Genomic DNA, 20,009 nt, shown 5'->3' with positions numbered 1-20,009 from the left:
GAAGTAAACAGTAGTCGGGAAAATCTGTACGACCCAAAATCAATAGGGAAAAGTGAGTAAAAAGGTCATCTAAGAGAAAAGCTAGGTGTTCAAAGTATATGATATTAAAGTAAAAGGTCTGAAGTCCTGGGAGACGGTTTCCTGTAGATATAGGAGAGGTCGGAGTTGACACAAGGTCGAAGAAAACTTGTTAGAAAATCTAATTAATAGCATAATTTAGAATAGAAATTGACACAAGGTCGAAGAAAACTTGTTAGAGTGCTATCTAGTGTGAAATCTATAGGTGACATAAGGTCGAAGAAACGGTGTTAGGGAAAAATGGCAATGAACAATCACAAATCAAAATGTTCTATTTTTAGAAAATGGTGTAGATGTTTTACTGTATGTATGGGGTTGTTGATTATATTGTGGGTAATTTTAGCTATTGTGATTCCTTTTCAAACTAACTTAACAAAATTAAAACCAAATGTGAGTTCAAGTAAGCCAATTGAGAAGGGAAAAGTGCATGAGGCTCATGTGTACAAGCCAGAGTTGCATCAGGATAGGTCTATTAGCGATTACACCAAGAATACCTTTTCAAAGTTATTGCTGGAATACATTAAAACAATGAATGTTGATGACTGTTATGTTTGTGTAAAATTGCCAGCATCGCTGTCAGAAGGGGTGACCTATCACCACCTTCCTCTTACATATGGAGTAACTTGCAGTGTAATTAATTTCAAGTTTGTTTTACAAGACTGGGAAACCGGAATATCATTATTCCAATGTGGATGAAATATTTGCAAAGTTGAAGATTGATGCCACATTAAATAAAAGGAAACATGCAGAAGTAATGGGAGAATACTTTCTAGAAGTAGATGAGTTAACGCACGAGTATGCTTTTAATCATAATTTGACATGTAAAATGAGAGTTGAGGAAAAGGCATTTTTAAATATGGTTGAGGAAAGAAGAATTGCTTACAAACGAAATGAGAAAATGAAACATGCCATGTCTAAATATTACACATTTGATGATGAGAACATGGAGGAAAAGAATGTAAATGTAGCAATCAATATAGATGCCCCAATGTTGGGAATTTTTTTTATTAGAAGAGATAACTCAATGTATGACAATTATTTTGTGGGTGCGAGTCAATGTGAAGATACCTATAGAATTATAGGGGGTTGGGGATTTAAAGGAGGAAATGATCCTGTTTTCCCTGGAATGTATTTCATATGTGGGAATAGAGCTTATTATAGACTGCCAGACAACTGGTATGGGACATGTTATGTGGGTTTGGTCTTTCCTAAAATGTTCCTTGTAGATAGAGGTACTAATGGAAAGCATGAGATAGGTAAAGTTTTAAGTAGAAAAAGAAGAGAAACTGTTAGAAATAATAGGTGATGTATTTGGAGCACTGATACCAGCAGTGCGAATTTGGTTTAATGCAAATAGAATCAGAAAATTGTCTACAATAGTTGATAAATTATCAACAGATACAGCAGGATTCCTGATGGTCAATACTGAAATGGTTGCTATGAGAGCTATGGTTATGAAAAACCGACTTGCCCTTGATATTATTTTAGCACAAGAGGGAGGAGTCTGTGGAATTTTGAAAGTTCAACATTGTTATACTTATATTCCAGATAAAAGTCAGAACATTGAAAAATATATTCTAAATATTACAGATTTGCATAGAGAAATTGAAACACTGGAGGTTGAAGGTGTCCTTGAAAGACTGGGTAAAAGTTTTTCAGCAATTAAGAATTGATTTCAAGAAATAGGTAGTTCAATTAGAGGCAAGATACTAATTCCAATAACAGTAATAGTGATAGTGATCTTCTTTATAAGATTATGTTGCATATATAAAGGTAGGAGAAATTTTAGACCAGCAGTAAAGAAAAGAAATGAGGAAAATCTGGCAAGAAAGAGAGAAAAGAGTGAGATAGAAATGGAAGAAATAAGAGAAAAGATTTTCAAAGACTCTAGAGAAAAAGAGACAAAAGTATAGATGACATTAACAAAAGAAATTGAAACATGTTCTGCTAAATGTTCCAAAATTTTGAGAGTGGTTTGGTGATAAAATCACTAGATGAGGGAATTGATGGAGCGAGGTGGCAAACACAAAATTTTGTGTACCCCTCTTGAAGTCAATGTCCCATAACATTAATATTTACTGATTGCATGTTTTGCGAAATTAACCAACCACAGAGTAAAATGCACACACTATTTTCTTTTTATTACACATGGGGATACTCATTTTGCTTGCATGTTGCATTAAAAATTAGCTAATATGTATTGTTACTGTGTTGTGAACTAATGTGCAGCCTAGTTGTAAACAAACGCAATTTAAATGTGCTTATTGTACACGTTTCTGTGTTAAGAGGTGGTCCAAAATGTAAGTATAAAACGCATTTATGTGGCTTATCTGCTAAGTAACAACTAATGGGAAATATTAGTATGGTGGGAGGTAAGCAGAACGGGTTTCAATTCAATAATTAACATGAATTTGTGTTTGTTTCTATGATAGTTCCAAAAGTGGCCTCTGAGGCCTACTTGAAAAATGGCTGCGTGGGTAAACTGTGAGCAAGAGCTGAACAGCGCAGGCGCGCCAAAAGCCTGCAAGTCAGAGTGAACTGCTTGTGCTCGAGGAGGTTCAAGGCTACCATGGCCCGGAACCTAGGATGGGTGCCAAGCATGGACAATGTAATGCTCAGACCCTGAGAAAGTTGATGCATGTTTCAAATGCAAGGAAGCGCCTAGGCCACGGACTGACTAAAACAAAGACACTTTATTTTTCTGCTGACATGTTGTGAAAATGATGCTGTAATGGAGAAGAGGTTCACCCACCCCGATTTTGTCCAATCAGAAACCAAATAAGTGATGGTAGCTACATTTTAGATAGATTAAGTTAGGGATTTAGGGTATAAAAACCCCTGGTTTTGTCTAGTTGGGGTCGCTCTTTCGATTTCTTCACGAAGTGCTGCCAGATTGATGAACGATTCCTGGATGTAAGATCTTTTCTTATGAACTCTATTTGTTTGCTTTGCAGGATTGAAGGATAAGATGAGGGTGTTAGTTAGGGATGTTAGGAGAGAATGCATTTTTGGAACTATCTGTTCTTTACTAAACTTTAACTGAATTCTAAAAAATGCGACTTTTTCTGAGCTCTAAATAAAATGATCATTCTTAAAATAAAGTTTAAGATTTTACTGAATAAAGAATTTACTAATGCATAAATGTCAGACATAATAAAGTTTTGCTATTAATAAAATTGGGAAATGGAATTTTAAAAGCTGGTCTTGTGATTTTCCTACGCCCAATTTTCATTCGCGTAGATCCATTGCCACTATGGTGGTGTGTCTGAATAATTAAATGTTTCAATAAAACCATGGTAAAGTGTAATAATCTGTAGGTGTAAATAATACATAGTTAAATAGGTTTAGACGCTCCACCAAATGTTCCAGCATTTCTCCATTGCGATTCACCAAAGCATTGAAGCCAAGTGTAAGTGAACAGAGTAAATGCGCAGTGTTATGGGCCCCACTGATGCATGATTTGTGTGTTTTAAGGTTTCAGGGAAATGGTGAGTATTGATTAGAAATGATTTCTGGAGCCGCGCTGTAGCACGTACATAGTCATGTTCCTTGATGGAGTTTTCAACAGGGAAGGCATACCAAAAACTATTGTTAGTGACAACGGCAGCCAATTCACATCCGGGTGCTTCAAGAAATTCATGGAAAGGAATGGCATAAAGCACAAAACCACTTCCGTGTACCGACAGCTGGAAACGGTGCAGTGGAACGTTTTAATAGAGTAATAAAAGGGACTATACAACCAGCAAACAACAATGAGCTATGTTGGAAGAAGGAATTGTACAAAATGATTTGGGCATACAGGATAGCACCAGGGGAGAGTACACACTTCAGCCCTTTCGAGTTTATGAGAGGCAGGACACCCTTATCAAAGGATAATGTTGGATGGCTCAAAACTGCTAGAAGAGCCGAGTGGTCTAGTGAATTGGTAAGAGAAAACATCCAAGTGGCACAAGTTACATGTAAGGAAAGATATGATGCAAAACACAAGTGCAAACAAATCAACATTATAGAAGAAGACAGAGTGAGAGTGAAACGAAGTGGCTTTGTTGAAAAGGGACAAAAAAAATTCCACGCCGTTAGTGGTGGAGAAAGTCTTCAGTAATTCCGCCCTTCCCAGTGATGGGAAGGTGTGGCTTGCCTCCACACTTTCTGCTTGTACCCGAACAGATAGAGGTAGAGGCGTAGAAGCAAATGATCAGGGCATTGCCAGATCACCACAATATGGAGGAACATGAGTACGCTACCAAGGAGGACAACTTTGACTGGTTACTCAAAGAAGGAACAGGGTCAGATGGATAAGAGAACAGCGCACCTGTGCTACCTCAATCAATTGGCACCGACCAGGAACACATTGAGTCAATTGGAAAATACAGAGACGTTGGTACCCGTAGCTAGGGTGAGTCACACAGTGCGGAGAGTGCTTACCAGTCAGAGGAAGAACACGATCCTGAGGAAGTTATTGCGGAAGAGGAAGACACTATTAATAGTGATGCAGAGGGTCCACCTGGTGCAGAGAGCATCATCGAGTCAGAGAAAGGTCACGATCCTGAAAGGGATACAGCAAAGAAGTGGGATGCATCAGTAAACATGGCCGAAACGTTGTGAAACCCAGCAAGTTCAAAGACTTGGTTTGTGAATAGTAAACCCTTGTCCATGGTGCGCTTCCTTTTCTTTGCAACGGTAACTATATTTGTTTTTCTCCGGAAGGGGATGTGTTGTGTTGTGCCATTCTCTTTCCCACCTATTGTTCCCGTTAAGCTCCCGTCCCCTCTCCACGCGTGCATCCTTGCCCTCGCGCAAGCTAGTTATGACATCCGCTGACAGTTGTTCTCTGACAGTTGCAGGGAGATAGGCAGCCAGCAACCTGGATGTACGAATCCTGTCGCGCAAATAAGGACTCTCACACGACTCTGCATATTAGCATAAAAGGTCAACTTTATTACAAGGACAGCCAAAGACAGACCCCGCAACATTAACTTTTCCCCCAACAATACGTTGTATTATTTTCCCCCAAAACCTTTTCCATTGTATATATTTCCTTTCCCCGATGCTTTATTCTTTGCAACAATCCATAACTTGTTTTCCATAACCATCATTATAATTTCCATCTTTCCTTTTCTTTCCCACCTACCCTCCCAACCCCTCCCCCTAGAGAAAGGATGAATCCGCTCTAGATTAACCTATCTCTTAAAACACGCCAACAACACAGAACACAAGAGTCTGCCAATAGTGCCCTAAGGTGACATCTTTTTTTTTTTTTTTAATTGACCACAGGACCACATTACAAACAACTTTGAACAAAAAGCACCTTCCCCGACTTCTTACAAAGCCAGGGTGGGTGGGTCAAACACGACACCACCGCTCCTTCACTCGCACAGAGTGACGTCAACCCTCCCTCTCCCTCCCCGCGCTTGAACACAGCCCCTCCCGCCTCCCAATCAGGTCGCATGAGGTCGTCCCTCGCGCGAAATTCCCCGGGGGGGGGGGGGGGGGGGGGGGGGGTTATCTGCTCTTGCCCGGTGCCCATTGCGCTGGTGTGTTGTAATGCATATTTATTAATAAATCATACTCTATGCTCAACTTTGACTATGTAGTTCCTTTATATGTACCTTTGTAACTGTATATAGGTAACTTGTTAGCGTGGTTTGTCTGTCTTGTGTACCTTTTTGTAACTTACATGGTTCTTTTGTAAAGCGTTCTGACACCTTTGGGTAAAGATCGAGCTATATAAAAATACATTAAATAAATAAACATGCCCAATTGCCCACTTCTACATCTCAGCAGGTTTCATATCAACAGTTTTGGCTTTATATCATATCGCCTGCATAACTCGACTTATCGCCTGCGTCTCGAGTCCACTCCATCAGCTTCAGCTATAGGCAATATGACTCTTCTGCTGACACCGAACCACCACCACCAAGATGGCCGCACCAGAAGGCTGCTACGCGGAAGTGACGCACGAAACCAGCGACGGAAAATGAGAGCGTAGTCCGGGCGATCGGTACGCCACTGGCTGCTGCTGCTAGCCCATGCCGAGCAAGCAGATCTGTCTGTGGGGGGAGAAAGTGGTGCGGGAGCGGGGCTGAACATGTCCAGCTGCCCAGGAGAGGTGAGTGCAGCCTGCTCTTTCTTACCCGTGCACTGCTCCCAGGTGTTGCCATCTGTCCCTATAGTCAGTGGTCGCTGTCACTCCTTCTTCCACCAGCTGTCACAGATTCCTAGCTAATTGTTTTATAAAGTCGCCCATGGCAAATGGGCCCAGTGAGACGGTGCGGGAGATTGTATTTGGGTGAATTCATATACACAGTTGTTTTTTCAGGTATGCTTGATGGTAGACTTTTTGACCAGTAAAACACTTTCATAGTAGTTTTAATTGATGACATTGCAGTGTATTGTATTGGCGTTCACAGAGCTTTTTTCCTTTGCAAGGCCCGAACTGTTTTCCACTTGGACCAGAATTAACTATTCCTTTTGTCGCGCATGGTTGCAAACGTGCTGCTTGTGGTATTGCTTCTCAAGGGATGCCTTGGTGCCATGCATGAGGGTTACTTGTAAGTATGCACCAATGGTGTGGTGGAAGAAATGTTTTAGCGCAGAGTTGCGTGTTGCATATCGAGAAAGAGCATGAGGTATAGAATCGCAGCTTGCAGACCAGTGTGTCCTGACGAGTAACCCCCCCCCCCCCCCCCCGGTTGCTGTTTTGTTCAGGAAAAAGCCTGGTCTTTATGATTCTCGAAAATTCCACCTTTGCTAATTGTCAACCTGAGCTTATCCCATGTCAAAAAGGAAGATCATCCTGGAGTCATTCTGGACTCATCTGATGATTACAGTCAGGCTATTCCTGCAATTATCTGGGGAAGTCATCCCAAGCCATCCTGAAGTATGCCTGTAGGAAAAAAAATGTAAATGTGATGGCGAACCTAGACTCATCACAAAAACTACAGTAGGGTGGTGTTCTGATGACTTCTACTGGCAGGGAGTGATTACCTTTTACAACTCCACGAATACTAATTGACAACTTCAGGATTAGGGAGAATTACTCCAGGATGGGTTCTAGCTAATTTAAGTTTGACTGTCAATTATTCCAGGCTAATCCTATAACCGCTCCAGGATGGAAGTGGATTACTCTGGAATGATCCCATGACAATTTCTGGATGAGTGTGGATTATTCCTGGATGATCCTATGACAGCTATTGATTACATCAGACTGGCCCCATTATATTTTCAGAATGAGTGTTGATTACTCTAGGATGACGTGGTGAAAGGGAGGCATGTTTTTGCCCTTGATATTTGGATTTAAGCGGAGACTCCGAGACAAGTTCATTTTCACGGTCTGATGCATCATTTTTAGTTGTGGATTTTTGATGAAGGACACTAGCCATCCCTGCTAAAAGGGCCAGGTTTTCAAGTTTCTGCAAATTCATCCGCGAACTTGCATCACCAGGCTGAGAAGTTGTGCTTTCAGCATGAGCTTTGTTACCAACTCTTATATAATCCAGTCCACTCTGCTTGGCTTTTTTGTCCTTGCATCTTTTCTCTGCAATTTCTTCCTCTTGTAGTTCGCGTAACACCCTCTTAAGTCTACCAGCGCTTCCCCGATTGCCACAGTCCATTAACATCTGCTTTTTCTCCAGTGCCCTTTGAAGTAACACCTGTTTTAGACCCGCTGTCGTGCCAGAAAAGCTTGCAATTATCTCTTGAAAAATATCCTGAATCATTAAGACACTGTTTCTTCACTAAAAAAAAGCAAGAGAAAAAAAAATATATATTTACATATAAACTTCAAAAAAGAAAAGAACACATTGACCACTTGCAATAGATCTTCACGCTCTAGCCATAATATATAAATAAAGAGGTATTGATAATAAAGGACAAGCCTGAACTTGAACCTCCTGAAAAAAGTTGCCTAAATAAAATAGTTTATCCAAAAATGGCTGCCTTATAGTAGTTAACATGTGCCAATGGAGCGTCATTACACTCCAAACCCAGTGCACAGCTTAGGAAAAGGTAGTTGTCCCAATCTTTTGCATTTCTTTGAATTCTTAACGATGGTTCATCAAAAATACTCCAACGTTTTAGTGAAACTTCATTTATTTCATCAATTTCTTTTACACGTGAGATGCAAATTAGTTTTTCAGCTTCTCATGCCGCGGATATGCCCATCCGGGCCTTTTTCCAGACACGCAAAAACGTATAAACATCCTCAGTAGCTACTCAATGATATACCCAATGCATTTCGGGCTGTTTAGAAAGCCCTTCGTCAGGGGTTCACTACAATAGAAAGAAATCACAATTAACATACGGTTTTATCCCCTTTCATTCACTCGAAAATGCATGTTAATAAGTCCATACCATATATTCAAATATTCGAAAATCCCTTTTAAACAACGCTTTCCCTCTAAAATGCAGTGTTGACATGCTGCCGTAAATATTACCTTGAGCACGCTGTTGCTTATTCCTTATTCAACTAAACTTTCCTCTTTCTCATCTTTGATACTACATTTATCCAGACACCACCTTGCTCTCCCTCCCTCTTTACAATTCCTTCCTTATAGCCATAGATTCATACCTTCACTGCTTCTTTCACATGTATCCTAGAGCGAGTTCCCTTTATCAGCAACTGTTAACGAATCTAGGTTTCCTCTGTTTTAAAGCCGTGTGACATCATCCCGCCTCTGTGATTAGTCCTATCAGCGATCAGCATTAATCCCTGTGTGAACGTAAATGACTCCATAACCCATAATGCACCCCTTTCTAAATCACCATGAACAGAGTGTCGTCTTTCAATCTATTTCTGGATCTTTCTCTCAATTATACTTATCATTTACAGCGCTCCGTGTTACCTCAGGCATTTTAATACTATACCCCGCCCACCCATATGATGATAAACATAGCGTTGTCATTTAGATCTTTACATTGCAGTTTAAATGAGAGTAATGCTTATGCGCCATCTCGTGATTTTAAACACATATTACACAAATGTTCAAACATGGTTGAATTCGTGGCACTTCTTTAACAGCTGCTTTTCAAGTCCATCAGCTAAACTGTTAACTATTAAGCGTGAAAACAGGGTGGATCACACAACCCGGGCAGCACGCAAAATGGATAATATTTGATGATCAGAATATGATGTTAAAAACTAGAGAACTAAGGTGTGCACTGCAACCATTGTGACGTATTGGATACTAATAATCTACCCTACTTGCAAGATGCACCCATAAAGAGAAAAAAGCACAGCAAACAAAACTTTAACGGAAATGAATCACCACACGTGATATGCACATCCTAGAAATAGTAGGAACTTTGCGAACTTTACAGTCGGTTCTATTTAGCTGATGGACTTGAAAAGCAGCTGTTAAAGAAATGCCACGAATTCAACCATGTTCCAACATTTGTGTAATATGTGTTTAAAATCACGAGATGGCGCATAAGCATTACTCTCATTTAAACTGCAATGTAAAGATCTAAATGACAACGCTATGTTTATCATCATATGGGTGGGCGGGGTATAGTATTAAAATGCCTGAGGTAACACGGAGCGCTGTAAATGATAAGTATAATTGAGAGAAAGATCCAGAAATAGATTGAAAGACGACACTCTGTTCATGGTGATTTAGAAAGGGGTGCATTATGGGTTATGGAGTCATTTACGTTCACACAGGGATTAATGCTGATCGCTGATAGGACTAATCACAGAGGCGGGATGATGTCACACGGCTTTAAAACAGAGGAAACCTAGATTCGTTAACAGTTGCTGATAAAGGGAACTCGCTCTAGGATACATGTGAAAGAAGCAGTGAAGGTATGAATCTATGGCTATAAGGAAGGAATTGTAAAGAGGGAGGGAGAGAAAGGTGGTGTCTGGATAAATGTAGTATCAAAGATGAGAAAGAGGAAAGTTTAGTTGAATAAGGAATAAGCAACAGCGTGCTCAAGGTAATATTTACGGCAGCATGTCAACACTGCATTTTAGAGGGAAAGCGTTGTTTAAAAGGGATTTTCGAATATTTGAATATATGGTATGGACTTATTAACATGCATTTTCGAGTGAATGAAAGGGGATAAAACCGTATGTTAATTGAGATTTCTTTCTATTGTAGTGAACCCCTGACGAAGGGCTTTCTAAACAGCCCGAAATGCATTGGGTATATCATTGAGTAGCTACTGAGGATGTTTATATGTTTTTGCGTGTCCGGAAAAAGGCCCGGATGGGCATATCCGCGGCATGAGAAGCTGAAAAACTAATTTGCATCTCACGTGTAAAAGAAATTGATGAAATAAATGAAGTTTCACTAAAACGTTGGAGTATTTTTGATGAACCATCGTTAAGAATTCAAAGAAATGCAAAAGATTGGGACAACTACCTTTTCCTAAGCTGTGCACTGGGTTTGGAGTGTAATGACGCTCCATTGGCACATGTTAACTATTAAGCGTGAAAACAGGGTGGATCACACAACCCGGGCAGCACGCAAAATGGATAATATTTGATGATCAGAATATGATGTTAAAAACTAGAGAACTAAGGTGTGCACTGCAACCATTGTGACGTATTGGGTGCCTTATAGTAGTGCCACAAGCTAAACGTTTCAGTCCTTTTCATAAGTGTTACATTTGTCTCTGGGGAGCAATCCAAGGCATATGTGGGGACATGCATGTTCATTTTTACTGTCCATTATTGGATTAATTAATCACAAATGTAGGTTTTTACTGAAACAGGTTAGTAATTTGTACCGTTATCCTGCTGTTGCAAACTTATTATAAAGGTTTACTTATTGTGCTTACCAGATAATTGGAACAGAATCATAGCTTTAAAATATCTCTCTTCGGTGATTGGCCGACCAACTTCATCTACATTTTCGACCAGCCATTTACAAAGAACTTCCCCAGGATTGTCCAAAAGCAGGAAGTCACCATCTTTTCGAACACACACAGAATGATTGCGAGTGAAAAACAGGACGTTGAATGAAGCCATGATTACGTCCTGCTAGATATAAAAATCAGGAATTAGTTTGTATGTGGTTTAAGTTTCAACGGTAAAATACAAAGCATATCAAACTGATTAACAGATTTAATTGGAGAAAAGCACCCCAAGAAGTACACTGACCTGGTGCAATTTCTATCTAATATGCCTAGATTTTGGACTACAAAAAAGCGTTTGGGCATGCACTGAAGGCCATTGAGGAAATTACCTAATAATCAACTTTATTTTTGGAGAGCCAGAGTGTATGCTTAGGTCTTGCTGCTCAGGACAAATAGTAATAGCATAGTAGAGGCATTATGAGAGAAATAGAAGAACTATCAATAAGTGAACTTTCACACTGGGGTTTGCGACGGGAAATCAAGTTACCTATCCCCACAGATGCATAGAGAGTCAGATGCCTGCTACCCTCTGCCCACCGGCACCCCCAACATGAAAGGACAAGCGTTAAAAATGCAATAGGTTTCACCTTTTATTAAGCTAAAGATATTAGCTTTGCTAGTAGTATTGTACGTTAATTGTGCAATATGTAATGGCTTTATAAATTAAACAAAAGGCATTACAATGGCAAATACATAAAGCAAAAGCATTGGCATAGCCAATAGGTCTCCCCTCTGGGACCTTATAAGTGTTTTGAAGTTTAGTAAGAGATGCAATTTAACATAAAGGGATCCGATACCTCGTTGACACATGCAGTACCCGCAGTTCAAACGAGAAGAGGGCATGGGGAAACCTCTTACAAGATCTCAATCAATGGGGAAGGCACATGTTACTGCAACTTGTGCGTGCTTTCACCTTATAAATATTTAACACATGATCCGAGGCAGTTGAATGCTAGAAGCGAGAAGGGAGAGAGCGCGCAAGGAAAGGGAGAGAGCGAGAGAGAGCGCGCAAGGAGAGAGAGCGCAAGAGATATTAATGTGATTTATCTCAGGGCTCGATCCCTCTGCCTCAGTACTTTAGCAGTAGGCCAGGTTGTAACTGGATAATATATGGCTGGGATCGATAGTTGCAGATGTAACAAGACCTGCTTCATTTTTACAGAGATCTTAGCGGTCAAGGTAAATTAGTGCAAACAGGGAATACGTAATTGGCCCCATCTCAATAATATATACAAACGAGTTAAAAACATTGCATGCACATGGAACGAAACCGGAATGATAGCCTGTTTTGCGAAAGTAGATATTGCAAGATGTTGGAATGTGTCGGACTAAGTTTCCTAAATAGGGCGTAAACCTCAATCGCCACAGGCAACCAGGCCTCTCAATTACACAAATAGCAAACAAAATAAGGAACCAGCATTACAACTGCTAAGTTATTTGAAGCATTTATCCTTCTGCTTTGAAACGCATCCATGAAAACTGCCAATGTTTTAGTAATTACAAGTTGCAAGGACACAAGTAATGCTCAACAATATACAATATTCACATAAATAAATGTGTTTAGCCTTCTTTGATTGACAACTTTTCAGTAGATCGAAAACTGTTCCATTTGGTCGAGAATCTTGAATACACGCAGGTGCACTTGGAACCAACATGGGACCTACAATATACGGGCAGTGATTTATTTTACCTTACGGCGAAGAACTTGATGTAAAACACATTTTTTAGGCTTTTTGCAATTTTCTACAACTTACACAGGCACGCACTACGTCACACACACAAAAATACACATGCTCAAACACAAAAGGTGCACATTAAGCAGGCAGGCTGATACAGACAAACATCAAACACACATAATACACACACATTGCAACGCAGGCATTCATTTTAACACGTACGAAGCACACACATGCAGGGAGCTGCGTCTGAATTTGCCCCCTTAATGAAAACTCGTGCTTTCGGAAGAATGAGGAAGCTGGTCTGGGACGGAAATTGAGCAGCTGGGACCGAGAGCGGAGGATCGATGCTGCTATTTTTTAACAGCTGCAGCACTTACCTGAGTATACGCTGGAATCGATGAAGGAAGTGGAGTTGGAAAAATAAAAAGACCGATGCCAATCCATCTGTCCCTTTAATGGCCATTGCACTCACGGCAGTCTTCGTTTTTGCCGCAGAACAATGACGTCACTTCCGGCGCTCCCGGGTGTGCGTAGGCTTTTGCTAGAGGAATCCACCGGTTTCCGATAAATGAAAAGGTGAGAGAGCTGCTCTCCATTGAGGATCTGCGGTTCGAGTCCCAGCCATCCGGCAGACTGATGGTTTACAGTAGGTGATTTTGGCAAAGTGTTCGAGGCAGCTGTGCTTTTTAAAAATGTATTTTAGCATTGTGATGGAGTGAATTCGGCAGTCACCATGACGACAAAGCTTGTTTTCCTTTGCAAGACCTATTCCTCGGGCCATGAGCAGGTCTGTCCGCAGTTGTTTAAAGAGTCTAACAATCGGATTCCACTAAACTATGTGTTTATGGAAATACTCTATGGAGGAAGTGCAGCCTGGGGGTACAGAAAGTATCATATCACAGCAGCGCCTCCCGGCATTCCGCATTCATAAAAAGTTTGTGGGTTTGTAGGGCTTTTGGATTTTAAGGCGTACATGGTCATTTTAGGGTTGAGGGTGGGTTTGTGTTTTGGGGGCCAGGTGTAATTTAAGGGTTTAGAGCATGTTTGGGTTTGGGGTGCGAGGGTTAATTTTAGGGTTTAGGGTGTGTTTGGGTTTTAGGGTACAAGGGTTAATATTAGGGTTTAGGGTGTGTTTGTGTTTGGTGTGCAAGGGTTAATTTGGGGGTTCAGGGTGTGTTTGGGTTTTGGGGTGCAAGGGTTAATTTGGGGGTTCAGTTGTGTTTGGGTTTTGGGGTTCCAGGGTTAATTTTAGGGTGTGTTTGGGTTTTAGGGTACAAGGGTTAATATTAGGGTTTAGGGTGTGTTTGGGTTTGGTGTGCAAGGGTTAATTTGAGGGTTCAGGGTGTGTTTGGGTTTTGGGGTGCCAGGGTTAATTTTAGGGTTTAGGGTGTGCTTGGGTTTGGGGTGCAAGGGTTAATTTGGGGGTTCAGGGTGTGTTTGGGTTTTGGGGTGCCAGGGTTAATAATGGGGTTCAGGGTATGTTTGGGTTTTGGGGTGCAAGGGTTAATATTGGGGTTCAGGGTGTGTTTGGATTTTGGGGTGCAAGGGTTAATTTGGGGGTTCAGGGTGTGTTTGGGTTTTGGGGCTCCCAGCTGCAGGAGGTCAGACGTTTATCTGCAATTCATTGTGCAATCATCCAACAGTTTGCATTTTTCTGGAAAACTGAAACCAAAGTGGTGGACGTGCTCTTTAAATAGACAAACAATTCCTGTTAAATCACCAGACGCAAAAACATCTTATTGAAAACACAATAGTACCTTTGAAGTATTCAGATGCTTATTTTCAAATCTCCCCAAAGTCATCAGGAACAATGTCATCTTGTAAAGTTATCGGAGAGTCATTTACAAGTCATCCTCAGATCATCAGGAATAATGACACCTTCTGAAGTCAGCAGATACTAATTTTCAAGTCATCCTTTAATCATCACGAATAATGACACCTACTAAAGTAATCAGATACTCATTTTCAAGTCATCCTCAAATCATCAGGCTGAGCTTGCTGATGACTTCAAGAGCTTGATGATGTCTGATGACGTGTAAATGACTTCTAAGGTAGTTGGATGATCATCCAATGACTCTGGGATGGCTTCTAAAGTAATCCTGTTTGACCTGGGATATGTCCAAAAAACGTAGAATGAGCATCGCCAAGATTGAGTTTTATTTTCCAGGAGCGTAGCCTGTCAGTATCTGAGGTCACATTTGGTAGTAGAGCCTGTTATGTATTGAGTGTTAATTGTAGAAAGATGGCTACTGTTCCATGGTTCACCCGGTGGTGAATGCGGAGGGCTGTAAATGAGATTCTTCTAGCCACGGGGAGCCAGACCAAGGAACGCCAGTAGTGATGTGGTCGCAGCTGCTGAAGTTCAGCCCTTGTCTTGCCCTACATTTAGGATACGTTATAGTTTTGCTGATTAGTAGCTTTGGCAGTGCAGTATGAATCCCGCTGGTGTGGTCTAGGCGTGTTAGAAGTAAACCTTAAGGAACCAGAGGCCTCTGGGAGATTTCCAGATGAAGGACGATCCTACATAAGATAGTAAACAGTGTATTTTTGTCCACTTTGTTAATTTGTGGTTTGAATCCAATGATGTCACCAGATTTTTTTTTCTGGTCTAGAGTTGTTTGAGGATGCCAGTTTCCTTAGCCTAAAAGTAGTGGGTTAAGGTTTTGTCACGCTACTCAGTCAATGCGATATTTGTTTTGAGAAGCTGTGCTTCAGAGGATTCAGTAGAATCCAGGCATCTGTTACTCATAAACATTTCTGAGTCCTGATGTGCCCAACTATGATGTTTTTTCTTCATTATTATATGGATGTTGTCTGCATAGTTTTTGTGAGTAGACTTGCTGCTGTAAATGATTCCTGGAAGTGTGCCTAGGTAAAAATCAAAAAGTCAGAGCACGATCAATTCTCCTTGAGGGATGCCTGTTCAGTAGGTGAATGATGTTGCACAAAAAGGATAGAGGGTGACAATTTGGACCCTTTCCTGCAGGGAGTACTTAATCCATTTAAGAATGGTGTCTTAGATTCCAGTGTTACCTAGTGTTTCGAGTATCTGACAATGGCCACCCATTTCAATTGTTTATGACTGCTGAGGAAGAGTGTTGATATGCTTTTAGAGTATTTGTTCATGAGATCATTTCAGATTGCAGGTATTACTGATTCATTCCCTCTTCCTGAGCTTCAATCAATCCATTTGTGGAGTGCACTACTTACTGTGAGGGTCTTAAGGTGCCGGGGGGGGGGTAGAGGGGGGATGGCTGCTACTGCTCGAAAAGCCCGTCTTGAGGAGTCTTCTGAAGTCAGCAGGTCTTGGGTCTGCCGTAGAGGGATAGGGATGGTGTCCCAGGTCTTGGCGGCGAAGTGGGAGAACGAGCTGCTGCCAGAGGTCGCTCTTCAGATGAGGGGGACTGTGGCGACGGCGAGGTTGATGGAGCGGAGCTGGCGGTTGGGCATTTGGAGCTGAGTCATCTGTTGAGGTATGCTGGTCCGGTGTTGTGGAGTGCTTTGTGTGCGTGGGTGAGGAGCTTGAAGGTGATCCTCTTGTTGACGGGGAGCCAGTGCAGGTCTCTCAGGGGGTGTGTGATGTGGCGAGGGATGTCAAGGATCAGGCGTGCAGAGACGTTCTGAATGCGTTGAAGTCGTTTCAGGAGTTTGGTCGAGGCTCCTGCGTAGAGTGCGTTTCTGTAGTCCAAACTGCTGCTGGCGAGGGCCTGGGTGACTAGTTTCGGTGGGGATCCACCTGTAGATCTTGCGGAGCATGCGGAGATTGTTGAAGCAGGAGGATGAGACGGCGTTGACCTGCTTTGCCATGGAGAGGGTAGAGTCGAGGATGAACGCTAAGTTGCGTGCATGGTCGGTGGGTGTTGGAGCTGTGCCCAGTGCAGTCTGCCACCAGGAGTCGTCCCAGGCCGAGGGGGTGGATCCGAAGATGAGGACTTCGTCTTATCCAAGTTTAGGTTCAGTCGTTTGTTCTTCATCTACTCGGCGACGGCTTTCATTCCTTCGTGGAGGTTAGTTTTGGCGATGTGGGGGTCCTTGGTGAGGGAGAGGATCAGCTGGGTGTCGTCGACATAGGGGATGATGTTGAGGTCATGCAGTCGGGCGACGTGGGCGAGCGGTGCCATGTAGATGTTAAACCGTGTTGGGCTGAGAGATGAGCCCTGGGGGACGCCGCAGATGATCTCGGTGACTTCGGAGCGGAAAGGGGGGAGGCGGACGCTCTGGGTTCTGCTAGAGAGGAAGGAGGTGGTCCAGTCCAGGGCCTTCTCTTGGATCCCAGCGTTGTGAAGGCGTGTTCGTAGGGTGCAGTGGCAGAACGTGTCGAAATCGGCTGACAGGTCCAGGAGGATGAGGGACGCGGTTTCTCCATTGTCTAGCAGGGCCCTGATGTCATCGGTGGCAGCGATGAGGGCAGTTTTGGTGCTCTGGTTGCTGCGGAACCCTGACTGGGACGGGTCCAGGATGCTGTTCTCGTCGAGGTAGCGGGTCAGTTGTTTATTGACGGACTTCTTGATGACCTTCGCCGGGAACAGGAGCAGGGAGATGAGCCACAAGTTCTTGAGGTCCTTGGGGTCAGCCTTGGGTTTTTTGAGCAAGGCATTGATTTCGGCATGCTTCCAGCTCTCCGGGAAGGTTGCTGTCTCAAATGAGATTTTGATGGCTCTCCGGAGATGGGGTGCGATGGTGGTGCTGGCTTTGTTGAAGATGTGGTGTGGGCATGGGTCTGACGGAGATCCGGAGTGGATAGTGTTCATGATTTTGATGGTGGTGTCGTAGTTTAGGTTGGTCCAGGAGAGCAGGGGGTAGGTGCGGATGGTTGTCGTGGAGGTCGTGATGTTGAAGCTGTCGTGGATGTCTGCAATCTTGCGATGGAAGAAGGTGGCAAGCGAGTCACACAGGTCTTGCGAAGGTGGGGTGTCGTTCGTGTTGGAGCTGGGGTTGGAGAGTTCCTTCTCGATGTTGAAGAGCTCTTTGTTGTTGTGTGCGTTGTTGTCTAGGCGGTCTTTGAAGGAGGCCCTTTTGGCACCTGATGAGGTGATGGTGTCTGCGGGTGGCGTTCTTGTGGGCTGCGTAGTTGTCCGGTGTTCGTTCACGGTGACATTTCTTCTCTAGCTTTCGGCAAGTTTGTTTGGAGGTCTGGAGGTCTTCAGTGAACCAGCTGGCTTTCTTGCTGGTGTGACTGTTGGAGGGTTTCTTGATCGGGGTGACGGTGTTGGCGCAGTCGTCGATCCACTGTCTGAGGTTGCGGGCAGCGGTGTCGGGGTCAGTGGGTTGGCTCCGGGCGAGGGTGGTGATTAGCTGGTCTTTGGTGACTATGTTCCAGCAGCAGCGGGGATCTGTTGGGTGCGGTGGTGCGTGTTGGGTTTCTGGAATATGAAGTGGATCCAGCGATGATCGCTCCAGTGGAGTTCGGTGGTGTGGTTGAAGGAGACGTGGAAGCTTGCGGAGAAGAGGGGTCAAGTGTGTGGGTGGGTTTTTTGACAAGTTGTCTGAGTCCGAGGTTATTGATCAGGGTGGTGGAGGTGGTGTCGTCGTTGTTGTTCTCGAGGTGGAAGTTCAGGTCCCCGAGGAGGATGTAGTCCGTGGAGGCGAGGGAGTGTGTGCTGACGAAGTCGGCAATGGAGTCGCTGAACTGTGGTCGGGGTCCGGGGGGGTCTGTAGACGAGGGTTCCTCTGAGGGTGGTGTTGGGATTCGTGTGGATCTGGAATTGCAGGTGTTCGGCGGTGCTGAGGGTGTCGTCGGTGTTGGTCGAGACTCTGAGAGTGTTCCTGTGAACGATGGCGATTCCTCCTCCTACTTCATTGGTGCGGGAGAACTTGTAGCTGTCCGGGATGGCTATGGCGATGTCGGGTGCCGAGGAGGTGTTCAGCCAGGTCTCCGTCAGGATGGCGACATCTGGAGAGGTTGAGTCGAGTAGGTCCCAGAGTTCAACGGCTTGTTTGCGGGCGGAGCGAGTGTTGAGGAGAATGCATCTGAGGTAGTTGGGTTCGATCCTGGTGGGTGGGTTGGCTGATCGGATGCTGGTGAAGCTGCAGTTCCGGCAGGAGAAGGGTCCTTGGGTGCACTTCGGGGTGCCAGGTAGCAGGTGTGTGATCGTCCGGCGTTGAGTGCATGGAGGGTGGTGGCATCGTAGCGGAGACAGGCGTTCAGGCGCCAAGGTTCTTGTTGTCGGTGAGGCTGAAGGTGTATAGGAGGATGCACTGCAATGATACCAAGGTCTGGAGACTGGACCCGCCAGGCACTGTTCAACTCCTTTTAATTTAAAGCTGGGTACACTATCTTTGGTGGTAGGCTCTGGAAGCTGCAAGGTGTAGTAGTTTATGTTGGAGGTAATAGTGGTGATTATTTAGACCTATGGCACCAGTTATGGAATAAACGCAGAATAATAATAGCTTGTTCAGAGGTGTACTGGTGCTTATCCTTTCCGGCAAAACTCGGCTATAGATCGTGTAGGTTTAGATCATGCCTGTGTAGTGACATCATAGTTTGGTGGCTATCTGCTTAGGTGATTACATTTGTTCCAAAGTTTTCCAGGCCATTGTAGAAGAGTCTATGGGCAATGTGAGTACCAGGGCTTGTCCTAATGGTCATGGAGCTTGAGTAGGGGTTTGTTGGTGAATTTAGGAAGAATGTGAACTGTCAGAGAGAGAGAACGAGAGATAGAACATAGTGGAGCATTTAGTCGAAGTACGTCTGTAGACCGATTAGGAGAGAATAAGTGAACTAGAGTCTTTGAAGAGAGTCATGTTCTTGGTGAAGGCATTGCATGGTGTGAGATCCGATTAGTTAGCTTATAGTAGAAGAGGATGCTCTCAGAGATGGATTGATGGGGCTCGAAGAGAGAGAACAGCTTGCGTCTTTTGTGGTAGTCGGTGCAACAAGAGGCAATCAAAAGGGGTCTGAAAGGAAAATGAGCGGATTGCGGTTCGATTGTACATTTAGAGGGAAAAGGAGGTGAATGCTGCGGTAATAGAGGAAGAATAATGGCGGATAGAAGGTGAATAGAGAGTCACATGGTAGACTGAGGAATAGGAAGGGAAAGATGCCTCCCTGGAACAGTGATAAAAAGGGGAGAGGCAGGTGCGATGTAAGAAGTTTAGGACAGGGGAAGATGGGCAAACGTAGATAAATGAAAAGTGGATTAGGTAAGTGAAGGATAAAAGAAGGAGGTATAGGAAGGAGAGAAAGGCTTTTCGTCTTTATTGAGACTTTGTAGGTAATGGAGGCAGACTTTGGGACTAACAATTATTGAAGAGATTCCCCCATGACCTATATGCTTTGAATTACCAACATAGTTTGCTTATTTCATTTTATTCATGCACAACAAAAACCTCAAAACTAATGAGTAGCATTTCTTTAATATTTTATTTCATCATTCTTAGTTAATAATTTTC

General features: G+C 43.3%; 1 protein-coding gene and 2 long non-coding RNA genes across 5 annotated transcripts in view; 1 reads left to right on the top strand and 2 right to left on the bottom strand.

Annotated features, from left to right (window-relative positions):
* The window catches only part of LOC144786080 (uncharacterized), a 367,986-nt gene extending 363,358 nt beyond the window's left edge, over nucleotides 1–4,628 (bottom strand). The window contains exon 1 of the long non-coding RNA XR_013602079.1: nucleotides 4,504–4,628. This is a non-coding gene — a long non-coding RNA (uncharacterized LOC144786080). The remainder of the gene's footprint in view (nucleotides 1–4,503) is intronic.
* Nucleotides 4,629–5,571: 943 nt separating this feature from the next.
* LOC144786076 (uncharacterized) lies at nucleotides 5,572–13,115 on the bottom strand. The gene is made up of 3 exons (XR_013602078.1): nucleotides 12,995–13,115; nucleotides 10,861–11,062; nucleotides 5,572–7,814 (listed from the first exon to the last, which is right to left on the bottom strand). It is a non-coding gene; the product is annotated as an uncharacterized LOC144786076 (long non-coding RNA).
* FBXL18 (F-box and leucine rich repeat protein 18) overlaps nucleotides 13,085–20,009 on the top strand; it is a 230,587-nt gene continuing 223,662 nt past the window's right edge. The window contains exon 1 of one of the 3 annotated variants that reach the window (XM_078665025.1): nucleotides 13,085–13,193. The gene's annotated coding sequence lies outside the window, so the exon portion shown is untranslated. Of the gene's footprint in view, nucleotides 13,268–20,009 lie in introns of all 3 variants that reach the window. The other 2 variants (XM_078665024.1, XM_078665023.1) reach the window with 2 other exon arrangements.

The sequence above is a fragment of the Lissotriton helveticus genome, chromosome 10 (assembly GCF_964261635.1).
Source record: "Lissotriton helveticus chromosome 10, aLisHel1.1, whole genome shotgun sequence".
NCBI classification, from domain to species: domain Eukaryota; kingdom Metazoa; phylum Chordata; class Amphibia; order Caudata; family Salamandridae; genus Lissotriton; species Lissotriton helveticus.
Note: the sequence above shows the minus strand (reverse complement) of the source record. Positions and strands in the feature narration are given on the sequence as shown.